Raw genomic sequence first — 14,170 nt, 5'->3', positions numbered from 1 at the left:
AATCCTCTGTTTCTTGGGGGAATTGCATGGTCACCCACTTGATGTGATTCCAACCACGTGTAAATCCCAACCAACCCAGGTTGGTCAAGCAAGCACCACAGTCCTCTGGAATTAATGATTATTCCAGGAGCAGACACTCGACCCAAGCAGAGCACTTAGTTCTTTTCTGGCAATTAATATGAACCCTGGATGATAGGAGCTCTCCTTCCAATTATACAACTCTGCTGTCTCCAAGGTCAACATTGACACCACATATAGAAAGCCTGCCTGAAGGGAAAAATAGAGAAGAGCAGAGACAAGAGATGGAGAAAAAAAAAATGTCCAGCATAGAATCAAGTCCTAAACCAGCACCAATCATTCGGATTATCAGTTATATTTGCCAATAAACTTACTTTTTGTTAAACCAATTTAATCTGGGCAGCCCTGGTGGCTCAGCAGGTTTAGCGCCGCCTTAAGCCCAGGGCCTGATCCTGGAGACCCAGGATCGAGTCCCACGTTGGGCTCCCTGCATGGAGCCTGCTTCTCCCTCTGCCTATGTTTCTGCAACACTCTCTTTCTCTGTGTGTCTCTCATACATAAATAAATAAATCTTTTTTAAAAAAAAATTAATCAAACTTCTGACCCTAGCAAAAAAACAATTTAATCGAACTTCTGACCCTAGCAACCCAAAGACAATATAGATGATCTAAAATATGAAAATTTTTATCAGGACAACTGAATAGATAAAATAAAACAGGCATCTCAGAATATTTTATCTGTAGTAGCCCATTTCATGTATCTTATTAAACATATCAATAAAAAGTTCTACTATATACACTTACTTAAAGGAGTCTTGGGAGAATCCAACAAAGAAAAGCCCATCCCTAATTGGAATCACCTGTGCTTAGTAAACTCAATAGGAACTCTGATATTTTTCTTTCAGAATTCACCTAAGGCAAGGTGATTAAGGGTAAAGATTTTAAAGCCCTACCACAAAGTTTTGCCACTTACTAGCTATGTGACCCTCACCAAGTCAATTAACCTCTTTGTACCTCGGTTTCCTCTTTCATAAAATGGGTATAATAATTGTTCCTATCTCAGGGCACCTGGGTGTCTCAGTAAGTTAAGCATCTGACTCTTGATTTCAGCTCAGGTCATGACCTCAGGGTTGTGAGATCAAGCCCCATGTCAGGCTCTGAACTCAGTGGGAAGTCTGCTTGAAATTCTCTCTCTGTCTCTCTCTCTGTCTCTCTCTCTGTCTCTCTCTCTCTCAAAACAAACAAATAATAATCATTCCTTTTTCAGAAGGCTATTATAAAGATTAAACAAGTTAGTATACATAAGATTCTTAGAGCAGGGCTGGGCATATAATAAACAAAATGTTTAAAAAGAAGATGATGCTACTTGTTAAGCTGTGGTATAGAACTGCAAAGCACTTTTTAAATGAATACAAAGAATAGTCTTCATAAAATTAATATATTCACTAACATTCCTGTTGAATGGTGAATTTTAGATTAATGAAGTTTATATATCTCTGTTTCTCTTTCAATTATTACCTGTTTTGTATACTTTTTTGTTACTGAGGTAGTCCAAAAATTAACATCTAAATTTGCGTACTTAATCTGAATCATTTAACAACTAAATTGCTTCCTAAGAACTTAATTTAAGGCAGACTATAGGAATCGTTAACTCAATTAAGATCCAAAAGTCAGTGGAAGTAATTACACTGGTCCTTCCATAGTGAACTCTGGCATGGGAAAATCACTTGGCAAGGCCCTGCCCTATTCTCAACACTGGACAGGGAAGGAGCTACTCACCAAGTTCAGTAAGTAAACAGATATTAGTCCACTGTAGTTAAGCCTTGAGCTATAAATTGTATTTGTAAGTAAATTATAATTGGCAAATTATAGGCCAATTTAGCAGTTTTAATATTTACTAAAAACTTTTTAAAAAGCAACACAAAACTAAACACTTAAAGAGGCAGAAAACCAGCATTGTCACTTACTAGGTAAGAGACTTTAGTCAAATCATATAATCTCACTGTGTCTCAAGGTCCTTATGAAATAAATACAATCCTCACCCGTAGTCAAAGCAATGACTGCTGTATGGTTCAACAGAAATAATTTTGATCAGCTTTTTTAAAGCTACGTGATGCGATTGCAAACCAGCTCTTCTACGTGACTTAGAATCTTCCAGGCAATTTTAGCGGTGCTAATAAGCAGCTCCGTTGCTCTGACACACACACAGAACTATTTCCATTTCACAATGAGTAAACTGAGACATAACAATGATAAAGAATGGTTCCAAAATGACTCACAGAGCAAGTTAGGAGTCCAGATTCAAATCCAGTTTGAACTGTCATAAAAATGTTGTTTGCCAAAAAAAAAAAAAAAAAAAAAGTGTTGTTTGCCTAACCCAGATGCCTTCTCTCGTTTTCTTCAGGCCTCACCACTAATTCCAGCCATGGCTCTGGTGATCAGTTAAGGATTTATTTGACTCACTCATGTTGACAACACCTTGCCTCAAGCAACACCCCCCCCCCCCCCAGAGCCTTCCAATTCTGTGCCCTTAGAGTCCTGCAGGATCAGCACACACCCAAGTGCAACTGGGGAGTAGTTAACCCCCAATTACCCTCCATCAGTGCAGTATGAGAGCAAAGGGCAAAGGCTTTGTCCTGTGCACCCTCAGGTAGACAGTGCTGGGATAGTCTACACTTCCTGGGAAGGATGGAGCCCTTGGGACCTCAGCCAATGGCCATCTCAGTAACTCAGCTTTGTCTCAGCCTTCCCTGCCTCCCTGTTTGGTGTCACCCTCACTGCTATCATTCTGCCTCCCAAACAACCACGGACACACAAACCCTTTCCTCAGACTCTGCTTTTTTAGGAGATGTCAAATTAAGATATGGATTAACTGAGGAATTATAGATCAAATTTCAACCAAATTAAGAACACTAATACCAGGCACTAATAATAATATAAAAAATGAGCCTTATTATTTTAGGTGTAGTACATAAAACAAAGAAAGACAGACTTGGCAGAAAGGACTCACAGTTCTGGTCACAGGAGAATGGATTTCGCCATCTGGATATTCTTACTCAGGGTGGATGGGATAGTGATGAATATTACAATCATGAGCCTCTTAGGCAAAACTCCATCTCCACCGGGCTTCCTTATTAATGATTTATCTTATTTTTACAGAGAATACTAGCAGACAAGTAGGGCCTCAAAGCATAATTAGATCAAACAAAATATTCTCAACACCTCTACACTCACGTAAGTGCCTCCCTTGCACGTGTTCAGGCTCCCAGCTCCTATTAATTAAAATAGGCCTGCTTGTGATGCATCTCCTCCGAAGTCGACAAAGCAGAGAGAAATGGAGCCAAAGTACAAAGGGACGATTGTTTCTCTTTGCTCATTTAAGATCCAGTTGGTCCATTCGGATTACTTTTCTTAGGAAAAAGTTTGACCAAAGTTAGAAATCAAATTGTGTCTGTGATGGGGTCATTCTGGCCAGCACAGTGGTCCTTCCCTCAGGTCTCTCGTAGGTTTGGGGGCCACCATTCTGAACATCTCCACGTCACTTTCTCCTCTGCTTTCTGAATAAGGAGAGAGCCTTACTGCTGCTCATGGAAATATTCCCACATTTGCTGGACTTCCCTTATCTTAGGCTCTAACATTAAAAAATCACAAGGAGAACCATATGAAATATTCCACATGATGCACTACTATCTCCTATTGTTTAAATTCTTATGAAGGCAAGAGTTTGTGGGGATTCATTATTAAGGTGGTTGCTGCTAAACTATCAATAAAAGTGCTCACTGGCATAAAATTAGGATGTGCTGTTAATCTCCCTGTCATGAGGGTTCCATTTATAAAGCTGGGATGATAAGATCTACTTCACGCAAGATGAAATGAGAAATCTATATAAGACTCTTGGCCCAAAGTTTGATATATTCTCATTGTTCAAAGTATGTAATAAATATTCAATCCTCTCCTTGATATACAGAAATGAGAGCCTTTTGTTACTCCTGATTCTAGCAATGTGCATAGTATTACTAAAATTGAATAACAATGGCTATCACTTGTACTTATTATTTGTCAGGCACTTTGCAAAGCACTTTTCATGTGCTTTGTCATTTAACTCTATACTCCGTGCATTAGACATACATATCCCACTTTTGCAGATATAGAGAAAAGGAGGCAAGAGATGTACTTAATTTACAAAGAACGCACAGCTAACCAGAATTCAAGCAGATCTAACACAAAAACCCAAACTACTAACCAAGCGGATACTTATAAATATCACTAAATTACCAGTTGGTTAAAGACTTAACACAACTTCCAACGAAAAATAACCCAGTGATAACCACTAGAAGAGCATTCTAATAATACAAGCTGAAAATCCTGTCAAATTAATTAGAAATTCTGTTCTTTCATAGATACTGATTAACAAGTGAAACCCGTTGGTAGGAATGTAAACTGGTACAGCCACTGTATAAATAGTATCAAGTTTCCTAAAAAAAAAAAAAAAGAACTAGAAATACCGTAAAATCCAGTAATTTCACTACTGGGTATTTACCCAAAGAAAAAGAAAACACTAATTTGAGAAGGTATATACACCCCTATGTTTATTGTAGAATTCTTTACAACAGCCAAGATGTGGGCAACCTAAGTGCCAACCTATAAGTGAATGGATAAGGAAAATGTGATACACACACATACATGTACACACATGCAATGGAATATTATGCAGCCATAAAAAAGGATGGGATCATGCCATTTGAGACACATAGATGGACCTAGAGAGGATTATACTAAGCAAAATAAGTCGGACTGAGAAAGACAAATACCCTATATTTCACTCATAAGTGGAATCAAAAAGAAAAAGAATGAATAAACAAAAAAGCAGCACTAAAGGTATAAATACAGAGAACAAACTGATGGTTGCCAGAGGGGAGGGTGGTGGGAGGTTTGGCAAAATAGGAGAAAGGGAAATAGAAGAGGAAGCAGTCTTCCAGTTCTGGACTGAATAAGTCACAGAAGTAAATGGTACAGCCTATAAAGAATGCAGTCAATGATATCAGAATAGCAATTTAACAAGACAGAGGGCAGCTACCCTCGTGGTGAACACAGCACGGTGTATGAACGGCCAAGTCACTAAGTTGTACACTTGAAGCTAATGTAACATAGTGTGTCAATTATACTCAAAAAGGAAAAAATTTAAAATGGATAAATACTGATTACTCAACATGCTTAATCAATACAGATGTTTCATATGTTAGAAAGTTCACAAAATTTCAAGCTCGAAATTAATTATGTCTGGTAGAGAAAAGGGGCAAATGTAGAACTGACTGGTAGGGCATTGAGCGTGATGTTGACTAATAGGATGGTTTCAAATGTGTTCCTATACCCTTTAGCACCACCACCCAGAAATACCCTTTTTAACACAAAGCTGTAAGAAGCTGCTTGCCTGTTTGTTGCGGGGCAGGGGGTGGGTGGGTAGGGTGGAAAAGGGGAGGTTCTATTGGTATGTTTTACCCATTCTGAAATATTCTATTGTTTTTCTAAGTGACATCCTACTGCACTGAAGTCAGTTTATTCCTAAAGAGTGGTTCTCAGCTGTGACCACATACTGTAATTCTCTGGGGAACTTTAATAAATGCCTGGGTCTCATCCTTGGAGACTGCGATTTAATTGGTGTGGAGTGTGATTGGGGCATTGGGAATTTTTTTTTTTTGAAAGAGAGAGAACATGTGTGTGTGTGTGTGTGTGTGTGTGTGTGTGTGTGTGAGCAGAGGGTGGGGGGAGAGGGGCAGAGGAGAGAGAGAGAATCTTTAGCAGACTCCACGCTCAGCACAGAGCCTGACACAAGACTGGATCTCACCACCCCGAGGTCACTACCAGAGCAAAATCAAGAGTTGGAGGCTTAATGGAAGAGCCACTCAGGTGCCCGTGGGCATCAGGAATTTTTTTGAAGCTTCCAGATGTGTGCACTGTGCAGCCAACGTTGAGAAGCATCGTCCTAAAGCCTGTTACATTCCACTTACCTTTGTATAGGTTGGCTTTCCCTAAGGAAAATAACATTCTGGTTGACTCAGCTTTACTCTCCAAGTAGATGCGAGGAGCTATGCACTCTGCAGAGCTCCTGCCCTTTTTGCTGCTCTGTGCAACACACCTGCTGGTTACTTGGCCTTGGTCCCAGAGGGGCTTCACAGAGACGTGCACTGCTTTACTTACACGAGATGGAATTGCTTGCGACATTGCTCTGCTCACCAAACGAGCACTCTTCCAATTTACAATGCCAACTAAAGGAGTCAGCTGGTTTTCCTCAGAATAAATTGGATACTAGGGATGAGTCTCCTAAATACAAGGGTCATGCTACAGCAGAGCTCGTTAGCTCCAAACACCTGGGTTTCTCAAAGCCAAGAGATATGTTCTAAAAGTTGAAATTCCACATCTTTGTAATTATCTAATGCACATTCATTGAATCCAAGAGTTGTTAACCTGGTAACCAATAGCCCTATGACAGAAGATATTCATGGTATACTCAAGTTTTAATGACATTGCTTCAGAACCTTGGAACATTTCAAATACATGATGACAATTCAGCATTTCTGCTATCATGTGTACTTGTATATTGTTTCAGAAAGCTGAAATGAAAAAATATATCCTTTCTAATTTCTTCCGGGAGCTGGTTAACAGAAGGAAGTTCTTTTTAGATATTCTAACTGCTATCCACCTATTGAATTTCTGCTTTCTAAAGGAAGGTGGTAAATGATCTGGAATAGTTTAAAATAGTATAGGAATTACCTTTTGTCAATTCCCAGCAGTCAAAAATCACCTAGAATACACCTGCATTCAGCACAAGTAGGTGCTTCACTAATGACCTGCAAGACTGCATACCTTAGGGAAATGGGTCTATCAAAAGTAGGAAGCTGGGAAAGAATTTTGCAAAGTTTGGGAGACTGGCATTAGAAATAGGATGGTGTAGGCAAGATTGGTCAATTCATAAACTAGGGAATTACTAGAGTAGTCAGTGGTTCTTCTTTAGAGAATTCCTGAGGAGTTGCTATTGGATCAGATTGCCTGTGGTCTTACCCTTAAATGTAATGGGTCTGAACAAACTGGTGTTATATCCATAACAGACCTCATAGTTTCACTCAGAAGCAAACTTATCTGTTTTGCAAGGCATGATGCAGTATCCTTCGAGAAGTTGTGGTTTCTGTTTCAATTCTCAGTTCCACTATCACAAACTAGCTGTCAGCAGGGTCATTTTCACTATAAACAGATCAGAGCCTTATAACCATCTAGTCGAGGCCTGATGATTTTTCAATGGTAAATCTTTAATTACATTTCTGATCTCCCCTTTGGATATAGACGTTGTACTTTCCAAAACATTGATGAAAGAGTAAATTAAGTGATTCCTGATGGTATTAATGCTTCAGAAAGGCCTTTCCTGACTAATCTAAAGTAGTCTCATTTCCTAAACCAAGGATCTGAGGTTCAAACGTGAGCACACACTATCCCATTACTCAACTTTATTGTCTATACAGCATTTATCATCATTTGAAAGTATCTCATTTATTCATTTACCTGTCATCTGGAAACCTAAGATCCACACAACAGATGCTCATGACTATGACTGTGATCCCAGGGCATCAATAGGACTTACCACAAAATTGGTGCCCAATAAATATTTGTTAAATGAATACAATATTCATGTAACCTGATCATTTATTAAACAGACTTATTTCAGGGAGTTAATAGACAATCTAAATATACATTTTATATTATCTTTAAATAGTTTTTAGGAAGCTACATTGTCAGTATTATTGAAAAGTATATGGAATATCCTTCCTAAAAATTTTTATTTTCCTTTTTTTGTAGCTACAAAAGAACCAGAGTAATTTGATAAGATCTCATGAAGTTATTGGGGCAAAAAATAATTTCTGGTTCAATAGATTAATCATGAGAAATATATTAAAGTTAGATGGATCTAGCAGCATCACCAAAATAAAATAATTAGAGGTTCATGTGACTACAAAAGTCCATTTATATATTCTGAAGAGTTTCTTCATTAGGAAATATATATACTTTAATAGAAATATTATTTATTATAAATGTGAAATTCTACATCAAAAGAGAAACAAAATATGAGGCTATGCAGCTGTCAGTTTTCACTTAATTTTTTTTTCATGGACTAAGGAGAATAAAAAGAAAGCAAGCTTTCCTTTCTGTCACTTTCTCTTTTTTAAATTGAAGTATACATTGACATATAATGTTATGTTAGTCTCAGGTGTACAACGCAGTGATTCAACAATTCTATACACTGTACAAGGTCTGTAATAATTTTGTATGGTGACAGGTAGTAACTATACTGAACTTTTTCTCTTAATTCACAAATTAGTTTTTAAATTAGAATTAGCCATCCTGGGGATCCCTGGGTGGCGCAGCGGTTTGGCGCCTGCCTTTGGCCCAGGGCGCGATCCTGGAGACCTGGGATCGAATCCCACATCGGGCTCCCGGTGCATGGAGCCTGTGTCTCTGCCTCTCTCTCTCTCTCTCTATCATAAATAAATAAAAATTAAAAAAAAAAAAAAAGAATTAGCTATCCCAAGGAGGAAGAATATTCTTCTTCCTAGACTTTCAAAATAAGTTGTATTTTTTAACTATTATTTTTTTAAAATCTCTGGTGAATCTTAATATGTATTTCCCTCCAGTTCACTAATGTGTATGTCTTTTAATATCAACAAACTTGGTGCAAAGTTGGCCCTGAATTTGTTAAAATTGTTAACTTCTAGATAGACACTTCTAGAAATCACCTTTTTCAACAGCTGAAGATTGGTAACAGCTACTGAGAATAACAAATATGTGAACCGGTAATATTACCTGTTGTCTATGACCTAGGTATAAAACCTTCTCTGTAAAATAAAAAATTAAATTAAATTAAATTAAAAATCTTCTCTGTAAAGACTTAATCAACTTTTTCTTAAATATTACATAATTAAGGGTTAGAAAATATATACCTCGAAGATATGTCAAATCTCTCTATATACAGATAGAAGCACAGGTTTCAAAATCTGTTTTTAATAATAATTATTAAGTAGATGCAAATTTTAAAGGAGAGCAGCTGCTCCGAGGACTTACCTTCATTTTATGTACCCTGACCGTTATCGGGACAGCCCTATCATTTTGGATGTTGAACATCAGTGTGCTGTAACCACAAATCAGAATCAATAAGCTTCTGTTATGAAAACTTTATTTACATATACATATTGCTGCCACTTGAGTCAGTTAATTGAAATTGCCATACTTTTCCTTCAATGCCATTTGTCTTTAAGAGTTGCAAGTGTAGTCACATTCAAATAGTTTTTATTTTTTAACTACTCAAAATTTGTTTTGTTTTGTTTTGAGAGAGAGAGAATGCAGGTGAGTAAGGAAGCAAGGAGGAGAGGAGGGAGAGAGAAAGAATCTTAATTAAGCAGGCTCCACTCCCAGGGAGCCCTAACACAACCCTGAGATCATGACCTGAGCCAAAATCAAGAGTCAGACGAAACCGAATGAGCCACCCAGGCATGCCAACTACTCAACAATTTATAAAGAAGATTGAACACGAAGATCATTAACAAGTAGGCTACACCCTCTTTCCATTTTACCTGTAATTATAAAATATATTTTCTATGGTATTTTGCCAGTAAAGTGGCCTCACTTAATTACAAAAACAAAACCAAAAACTAAACCAAACCATGTTCATAAATTATCTTTTCCATCACACCCAATTAAAAATATTTAATTAAATTAAATATTAAAAATTAAAAATTAAAATTAAAAATATCACTATGAAAAAAATAAAAATAAAAATATCACTGTGATAGGGAATTTTTTGGTTTGCCTGCTTAGTATTTCTTCTCCCTTCCGTGGTAACAGCACAAAGTTTTTGCCCATGTGTTCTGGTTTGGACTGTTCCACAGCACTCTTCCTTACTTCAGAGTGGCCACATAACCGAGGCGGGCCCAGGGTGTTTCATAAGACTCGAGCAGGAGTGTTAAGAATTTGGCACTCATCTAGAGATATTAAGACTTTCCCCACTGAGAGTCTATCTGGCTGGATGTTAAGTTTGAGCTAGCAGCAATCTTCTTCCCGGCCATAAGAGAAAAAAAAAAAAAATCTATTTCTACAATAAAACCTACGCACAAGTAGAAACAAGAATGGAGACAAAAAGCATTCTGATTATTTTAATTTCTTATATCTGAACCATCTCTCTTCAATCCCAGGAATGTGTGCCAACGAATCTTGTTGTTTTCTTTAACTAGTTTGACGTGTGCTTTTAACACTTACAACTTCATGATTCATGACTAACATAGCTTTGAATCCTTTAAACACAGTATGGATTCCAGTTCTCCAGCGCAGTCCTTAATTACATGTGAGCTTCCTTTGTAAATCCCACTCCTTTTTATATTTGAGTATTTTTAAAATTCATGTGCTACTAACATTGTGGGGTAACTATGTTGGAAAAGCTTTACATCCAAACTATTGCAAATTTTAAAGAAAAAAATATATATATTATCCTTAATGTTTAACTAGTTTGTTATTGCTCTTAATTTCATCCCTAGTGTGGACGAAATTTATTTTCTTCTGAATAAAGTAACCAGTTACCATCTTACTATTTGTTTTTGTTATTCTGAATCCTCTGTCACAACTTCTCCATTGTTAGATTTTTATCTATGTTTTTGTACCCAGATCCTCACGATGCGGAACAAATGCAGGACTATTGAAAAACTTTCTTCTGCTGCTTGTCTCCTTCCAAGCATCACTTCCAGTCCTTTATCTGGGTCCCTTCATCTCCATGGAACCCTTAAACCAGGCTGGGCAGAAATATAGTATACCAAGCAGGGAAGACGTGGCAGGAACCAGTGGGTCTGGGTCATTGGCAGGGGAGGATTTAAGCTCCCTAAAGCCCAATCTGAGGAAGGATGAAAAGAGAGTTGCTGGCTGGTTGCCCCTCTTGGGCCCTCTGGTGGGTACAAATGTTCACAGCCAGATTTGACACACTTAAACCTCCCTACCTGGTTATAGTTGGTATGCATTGCTACATGGGCAAGCACTGTGGAGAGATGGCGTGTGAATGATCTCCCAGAAGAAAGGACAAAGGGCTAAGCAAAACTCCTGATTAACTGCACTGAGTCTGCCGGGCTGTATCTCCTGGGCAAGGAAAACAACAGGCCAACAGGGGCTACCCAGCTCTTCTTTTCAAAACAAGATCATTAAGAATGTTTACTGAATGGCCAGGATGCGTTATTTTAGAGTCTCCATATTATGCCCTAAACCAAGTAATGTTGTACCTTGTGACAAATTATTTGGGAAAATCATGAAACTTCAATATTAACGTAGCTCTTCTTTAACCTGCCACAGGAATGCTGATGCAAGCAAAGTAAATTTATGGGATGGTTAATGTTCCTCTCGAGGACTGAGCAGAGAATAAGAGGAGATTTTTACCAAGTCCCTTGCATTTCGTAATTTTCATTACACTGCAAATTGTGCCTCAAGGGGATACCTTTGGATGAGGCTATTTCTGTTTACATTTTACCGTTTTGTTTTTTCAAAGCCCAAGTCTATGGAACAGGGACTAAGAAGACTTGTAGGACGTTGAAGTCAGATACACAGATGAAGCCTTCTGAACTCGACATATTCAGTTTGGCCTAACTGAAGTAACAATCCTGGATCACCAACTAGGAAAAAAACAGAGAAGACGGCCTAGAATATCCCAAGAGAAAGCAAAAATAAAACCACTACAAATGTATACGTTCAATACACCCTTAAATTCAAATTCAGCCTGGAGATTTTCACCTAGATGTTCCTGAAGTTATGATATAGGATTTTCTTATCTTCCACTTGTCACTGTATTTTTTAGGATGGCACTCACCACTTAGAACCTGCATTCTTTGTACAGATGATAGTTGCTAGGCCACTGGAAAACTAAAATGCACAACCCTTGAAGAAAAAAGAAATAGGTGATAGACATAATGTAAAGGAAAAGAAAAAAAACAACTGTCTGTGACTATATATCTGATTCAGTTGAATGAATGAGAATCAGAGTTTTAACAACTGAGATTGTGCCCACCTACAAGACACAGTTTAGCTACTTTCTTGAAAATAACCTGTCTCTCCAGTTGGCCAAACAGTTAATTTGCTTTTAAAAGAGAGATTTCTCCATTTTAAGGTTGAACTAATTGCTTGTTTGGCTGAACTATTTTGGTTTAAAATGATCAAATTAAAACTATATGTACCAAGTTGTTGTTTGAACTGCTTTATAATCCAAGCACTTCACCCATGCTCCTAGGACAATGGCTAAAATGGGTGGGTCCCCATAAACCCTTGTTCAGTATCAGCACAGAGACTTCATATTTCATCAAACAGTGCCTGGCCAGTAACATGACCCATTCCAAATATTAGTGAGGAATAAAAACATCAAAACGTATTTTAAGTCCTGCAATATGATAGACCATATTTAATTACAGTGTCATACTTATAATATCCAAATAGTTTCAAAATAGCAATCACTTAGTTTTTCATTATTATCAAGTCATTAAGAATGAGAGAGAAATTATTACAGGGCACTTTCAGTAAGGAGACCAGGAGCCCCTTTAAAATGAGTATGTATACGTCAGGCCTAATAGGAATCACTCAGGAGATGATTCTGTTCACAATGAGCTCACGCTAGGCTAGTGCTTGAGACAGTGCTGCACAGCCTTATTGTCTAGCCTGCCTGGTTTAGACTATTTAAATGTTTTTAGCACTTTCATTGGTGACTTTTGAAAATAAGAAAAAGGTATTTATAGCAAGAAACCTTAACATCTTAAATTTTACCATATATTTCTCTAATAAATTTGAAGTAAATTATAGCTGTATAGTTTATAGCTTTGTGTTAATTTCCTATCTTTCCTCAAAAAAAAAAAAAAAAAAAAAAAAGCTTCAGTCATGAAAGGTTAGAGAAATGACTTTGTCTGGTTCTGGGTTCCTTTTATCTTTCGTTCTACCTTTGAAACATAGTGCCCTCTTCTGGAGAACCCTAACTGGATCATAACAGCTGAGCCATTTTCTTCCCATCAATTCAGAGAAATTCCAATCTCTCTCAGATATCAGAGTTTAGGTTATTTGCTTCCACCACAAAGTGTTTATCAATTGTCCAAGAACTTCTTTATCGGTTTCTGCCCCTATTACACAAATCTGTGCAATTAAGACGTTTTCTTTAGATAAAAACGATCCTACTCAACCCATTGAAGCTGATGCCCTTCCTCTGTCACCAGCAGGAAAAAGCAGATGATGATTCTGATGACCAAGCAGATGTCAATAAAAGGAAAAGTCATATTTAGCAAGATAAATTTAAACATAAAACTTTAGGAACATGCTGATTACCTCCAAAACACTGCCCTATAAAACATGTGCAGAAAACTCAATCTCTTCAACAGTGTCACATTTATTTGCATATTGATTTGAAGAATTTAAATAATCAGAAACTCTGGAGCTAAGGAAGCAAAACAGGGATTGCTATGATCCTGCTTTGTGTCAAGAATGTGGTTTAAGTTAAAGGAGGTGGAAGTAAGAGTCAGACCTGAACCTCTGAATGACTTTCGTTAAACCACTTAACTTCAACATACATCAGTTTCTTCATGTTTAAGCTGTAGAAAGCAAGTTTTGCCTCTTACGTTATCAGAATGTTGTAAGGGTGTCGTAATGAAATGTACACCGAGTTCCTCTGGGTGAAGAAATTTGTAAAACACAAATTCACATGGCTACAAACTCCTTTCCATTAGAAGAGCTGAAATAGGATATAGATGGGACCAAGCCACAGTTCCTAAGAACAGAGATTACCAAAGTAGCCACATAGGAACCATGGGTCTATAGCCTATTAGAAGCCATTTGTTTTTATACAGAATTTTTACTACTAAATGGACTCAAACTTATTTAAAAAATAGGGTAAAGGCTTATGGCTAAATCTCCTATACTTTGTGCTAACCATGCCTAATGTATGCTTAATGGAAAGTTTCTTCTGTTAATAGGTCATAGAAATTATTCTCTAAAAGCTGAAAATTGCATTTTTATATTTAGCTATATTACGAGTTGAACCAAAACTGTGCTAAGTAGTTTTTACGTAAACTGACATGCTGTAGAAAAAAATATTCCAAAAATTA

At 37.4% G+C, this 14,170-nt stretch overlaps 1 long non-coding RNA gene across 5 annotated transcripts in view; it reads left to right on the top strand.

Annotated features, from left to right (window-relative positions):
• Positions 1-12,409, top strand: part of LOC140612259 (uncharacterized) — a 39,687-nt gene extending 27,278 nt beyond the window's left edge. For 2 of the 5 annotated variants that reach the window (XR_012013539.1, XR_012013543.1), the window contains exon 5: positions 10,719-12,409. This is a non-coding gene — a long non-coding RNA (uncharacterized lncRNA). Of the gene's footprint in view, positions 1-1,720; positions 1,805-2,421; positions 3,833-10,718 lie in introns of those variants that run through there. The other 3 variants (XR_012013540.1, XR_012013541.1, XR_012013546.1) reach the window with 3 other exon arrangements.
• The last annotated feature ends 1,761 nt before the right edge of the window (positions 12,410-14,170 follow it).

This window comes from Canis lupus, chromosome 2, assembly GCF_048164855.1.
Source record: "Canis lupus baileyi chromosome 2, mCanLup2.hap1, whole genome shotgun sequence".
NCBI classification, from domain to species: Eukaryota; Metazoa; Chordata; class Mammalia; order Carnivora; family Canidae; genus Canis; species Canis lupus.
This window is presented reverse-complemented; position numbering and strand designations above follow the sequence as displayed.